Raw genomic sequence first — 5643 nt, 5'->3', positions numbered from 1 at the left:
TTCCCAGATTTTATTGTTTATTCAGGAAGAATCTGTAATACGTGTCTTTTCTTCAACAAAAAAAAAATTGCCCTAAAACAAGAACGAAACCAAAAATATAGAACTGAGATGCTGAGGCATTATCCATCTTTGCTTGCCAAGGGTTTCCGAACCGATTTCGGATCGGAAACCCTTGGCAAGCGAAGATGGGGTATTACCTTGCTTATTAGCTCTCCTGAGCCAAGGTCTCACAGAGTCAATGCTATGACCATTTGTGCGGTGTGTGTCGGCTTTTTTGAATGTGGGTCATATCTCAAGAACTCTTTGGCCAATTTTTGTCAGAGATTGCCCTTGGCCCAAGATAGTTGCAGATCGGTAGTTCGCTGGTGGTGGGAATAAATATGGGATGGACGATCAGAGCCATCTTTTGAAAAAAGTGTATATTTATAGCGCAGAAAAAATGTGCTGTATCTCGATTTAATTCTTCATATGTTGGAATTTCATAGTTTTGAATGTTTAGGATTCTAAGAGACTTAGAATCATCAAACTTTGTCTATTGATGCGTCTTTGGTTCTAGAGGCGTGTCAACTAAAATTAAGTCACAGTTCTTTTTGAATTTTACATCATAAAATATCGTAACTTCAATAATTTGGACACTATTACATATAGGGTCACCAATCTTCAATACTTCATGTTTTTGTTGTCCGGCCGGGATATATCAATTCAAAGGTGAAGCCAAATTTTACATGTATGCAATTTTTACTCTTGGTGTGAATATTTTTGCGATGCGTTCACATGCACTCTCAAACTGTAAGTCAGGATGAAGTTTGCAATTTCTTTAAGTATTGTGTAAATACTTGTTTTGACTTTTTAGTTGCTCTTCTACTCGGAGTTCCTCCCATGCACTTTGAACATTGTCATTTGTTGTTTAAATGCTACATCAAATAATAATTGGACTTAATGATACAACAGATGGTCACTGTTCTTTCTGATATATCCCTAACAAAAATTTACTATAGTTAACTAAAGTAAAAACTTTGATACTTTGATTGACTATGAAACTTTACTCTGGAACTTTTTTTTTATATTTCAAGGCTTAAAAATTCTTAAATTCGGTAACAGTGATATGAAATGTGGAAATAATATGTGAATATACAAATAATAGTTCCATTTCATTTAAAAAATGTGCATTTTGTAAAAAAAATAAAAATGTGTGTATGAATTGAAGAACAAAAAAATATAACAATCTGAAATCCATAGTAAAAATACTTTAATTTACTATAGTAAAAACTTTGATTTACTATAGTAAAAAATACTTTGATTTACTATAGTAAAAAATACTTTAATTTACTATAGTAAAAACTTTGATTTACTATAGTAAAACATACTTTGATTTACTATAGTAAAAAAAACTTTGATTTACTATAGTAAAAACTTTGATTTACTATAGTAAAAAATACTTTGATTTACTATAGTAAAAAAACTTTGATTTACTATAGTAAAAAATACTTTGATTTACTATAATAAAAAATACTTTGATTTACTATAGTAAAAAATACTTTGATTTACTATAGTAAAAAATACTTTGATTTACTATAGTAAAAAATACTTTGATTTACTATAATAAAAAATACTTTGATTCTATAGCAAACTATAGTTTACTATAGTATTTTTTGTCAGGGATTGTACAAAAGATGAATTTGTCTGTAAACAATTTTTCAAAATGCTTCTCCTCCTTCTTCTCTTTTAATTTGGTATTATTTCAGTATAACTTGGTACACAAGTAGGCTACAGTTAGATTCATAATTCTGTATATTGGTCTTTTATTTTTGATAAACGGGGTTGCCACATGCAGTTACTTAAAATATACATTTCTGTGAAATTCTTTCAAAGGCAACTCCTGTTAAAGTTTTGGTCGTATTTCAATAGAACTTTCTACTTAAGTAGACTCCACTAAGATACGTAATTCTTTTTATCTTGTTTTTGATGAACGGCTCTGTCATGGTTTTTTAAAAATAAAAATTTCTGTGAAATTCTTTCAAAAAGACACCGTTCTTACAGTTTTGATCCGATTCCAATTAAACCTTTTACACAAGTAGACTATACTCAGACATAACTCTGTTTATCAGTTTTTGATTTCGGTAAATGGTGTTGACATGGTCACTAAAAAGAGAAATTTAAAAAATGTCACTCCTACAGCTTTGGTCCAGTTTCAATAAAAATGATACACAAATTACTTAGAAGTTACTAAAGATGTTGCCATGGTTACTCAAAATAGAAATTTCTGTGACATTCTCTATTACAGTTTTTGTCCATTTCTAATTTACTTGACAAAAAAAGAGACTACATCAAGGATCATTATTTTATTTATTGCCATAGTTTCAAGTCCAAGTGCTACTTTTCTCTACCTTTGTAAGTAAAAACCAAATAGGGCTACAGCTTCGTCAGAGACTTATAGTTTTTTTTCTCTCTAAAATTTCTCCATCTCCAACGACCATGCACCATATATCACTTTATATGTTTAACATCAACCTTGAGTTTAAATCAGACCAAGGTTGCTCTTTTATCATTCTGAATGATAGCGTTAGGCTGAAAGAATAAACACAAATGAAGGTCATATAAAGTAAACACCGAAACTATAGTATAATTTTAAAGGGGGGGGAGGGGTAAAGTTCATTACGATGGGTGTTAATACACTATGTGTTACACGATACACTTAATTGCAATAGATTTATGAACAACAAAAGTAAACCAAAATTTTAAACAACTGCAAGTGAAGCCATTCCGACTGATAGCTGAAATCTGCAGTCTGAACGTTTATTTATTTTTTCTCGCATGAAATTAAAATCTGTACAATCTGCGAACTGTTGCTCTGATTTTGAGATGTCCATATCATGTATTTTTTTTTTATTTACTGGGTGGATGTAAATACAAAAATTTAAAAAAAAATGTATTAACCTCAACCCAGTAAATTAAAAGTTTATAACATAATATCCAGCAGGGGGTCGTAACATAAAGCTTGCTAAGTTTTTGACTTAAGTAGGGTCATAAGTATGTTTTAGGTGCAATCTTAGGACCTGCCTAAGTACTACTTAAGTATTTCTTAAACCGTAACATAAAACGGACTTAGGTAGGTCTTAGCTAAGTCAAACTTATGTTCAAAATATTTGTTATGAATCATCCTTGTTTTTCAATTTGTTTATATATATATTTGTAAAAATTAGTTACGTTTTTAATCACATATATATTAAAGCCGACGTCCTTACCTATCGGTTTTAGCTAGGTTAGATATTAGATTTCGTATTTAATTAAAGTTAATTCTGTTTAAATTATTCGAAATACAATGTATTTGAAAACAAATACTGCACGGCTACAAAGTGGCGCTAGTGGTTCCTTGTAAATGCGTGAATATTGTTTATCACTCGAGACTGCTATGTTTTCAGTTTACCGTTTGTTGTTTTTTTTTTCGTTTGACAAATGTTCACTTGCTTTCAAATTGTCATTCTCGCAGACATGGCACGATAACCGAACGTTTGTGTACTTGAAATTGGAACTCTAATTAAAAAAAACAAACAATAGGGACATTTTGATTTTTTCCCTCCCATATCAGCAAGCAGAGACTGCAGACGTTTTATGATATACTTATTTACAATTTAATGAAGCATGGAAAAGAATTGTTTTCAGAAAATAATTTTTCGTATATCTCCAACTTATCAACAATTCTCTCTCTCTCTCTCTCTCTCTAGCGTTAACGGTAATGAACTCTGTCTGAATACTCGCTTGTTGCGTTCTACATTCTAATTTACAGAAAATCTTTATTTGTTTTCTAGTCATCATCCTTTAATTCATCGACAATTTTTAAAATCATTTCATCTCATTTTTTCACAGTTAACAAACAAAGCCAAGATTACTGTATACAATTTACTTATAATGATCAGTGTTTATAACCTAGGTCACACTAATATTTCAAACGTATCCCAAAAATAATATTTTGCATTTACGTGTATATGTCATTTAGAGAGTGATATTGGAATCAGTGATGAATACCCCCCCCCCCCCCCCAAACGAAAAACTAAAATTCTTATATCAGTATATATCAAATATAGAAAATTATTTTTTAATGCATAACATAAAAAGAGGAATGTTTTTACATAGAAATTCAACCTAAAATAGTTCTGAATAGATGTTTAAGAAAGTTAAGACATACATGTACTTAAGTTACCTCTACCGGCCGCCTAAGTTTTGCTAAGATTGTCAAATCTTAGCACGTTTCTAGTTACGGTCTTAAGTTTAAGACTGTACTTAAGTCCTACTTAAGCATGGTCTTAGACTTAAGTACCCTTTATGTTACGACCCCCAGATCGAAAACTGTATTTAATCTGCTTGAGCGATTACTGTACAGTAGTTTTATACGGTAAACATGAGACTAAATTAAGTGTGTGTGCATAATACTAAACTATCTTTGTATTACTAAAATGTACTTTGAGCTTTCTTGTTCTGAAAAATAATGATTAAAATTATCTCTATCTAAAATGCCATTTATGCATGATATCCGATTTTACCATGGGGTATGCGCAGGCGACACGTTTTCCTTGAACCTCATCGTATTGACCTGACTATTTTGGTCCTGTTTTTTACTCCCAGGAAAAAAAAAATAACATAAACCTGATTTACTTTCTATTTTGAAGGTCAACTCAAAATAAATATTGCTATCAATGTTTTATTACTTCAAATGATACACATTTATCACTGTGCTGACACTAAGTTTACGATCCTGAATGTATATGCATAAACATGTAAAGCAAACTGAAAGTTTGAGAAAAATCGCTTGGAAGAGAACAATCTCTTTTTTAAAACGTGTTGACATATAGGATGTATCTTTACTGAATGACACGCGATCGGGTGAGCATATACTGGCCAATTAGTCTTGTCTGATAGAATTTCTCCCATATGTTTAGATCCGTTGTTCCCTTCTGATAAAGAGGTTGTATCCACTCCCCCTCAACTGTGTACAATATGACTCCACGATACTTTGATGGTTGACTCTCTGACGTAGAATAAAGTAACAACAAAACGCGCAATTTCATGTCAGAAAAACAGCTTTTGATTGCATCAGAAATTTCCTCCGGTTTTAATATATGACGCAATATAATCTTAATTAAATTATGATTTTTTTTTTTAAATAAACACTGTGGTTTTTGCTTTTTAGGTCACCTGAGTAGCTCAGGTCACCTATTCCTATTGCTAGATCTGTTTTCGTCCATTGTCGTGCGCTGAGCGTTCGTCCGCCGTGCGTTAACATTTAAACATTCTCAGCGTCTTCTCTGGAACCGCTGAATCTATTTTAACCAATTTTGGTAAACTAAGCATCTATGGGCAAAGGGGTACAAAAATTATGAATTTCATGTACTTTACCCCCCTCCCCTTTTGGAGCCTAAGGGGTTGGGCCAAAACCATTCAAAATTAATGTTATCTTTAAAATATTCACTCCTGGTCATCAAGCAGTCAAACTGTATGATTTTTAGGATAAAGAGCAATGAGGCCTCTACCAAATTTGTAAACTTAATGGCCCCAGGGTTAGGGGTTCTGGTATTAGAGTGGTTCTCTATTGATCATATAATGAAAATGCATCAATTCTTTAAAAATCTTCTTCTTTCCCCCTGT

The sequence above is a fragment of the Saccostrea echinata genome, unplaced genomic scaffold (genome assembly GCF_033153115.1).
Source record: "Saccostrea echinata isolate AGI-Se365-2 ecotype Australia unplaced genomic scaffold, CSIRO_AGI_Sech_v1 ptg000008l, whole genome shotgun sequence".
In the NCBI taxonomy this organism is placed as follows: domain Eukaryota; kingdom Metazoa; phylum Mollusca; class Bivalvia; order Ostreida; family Ostreidae; genus Saccostrea; species Saccostrea echinata.
Note: the sequence above shows the minus strand (reverse complement) of the source record.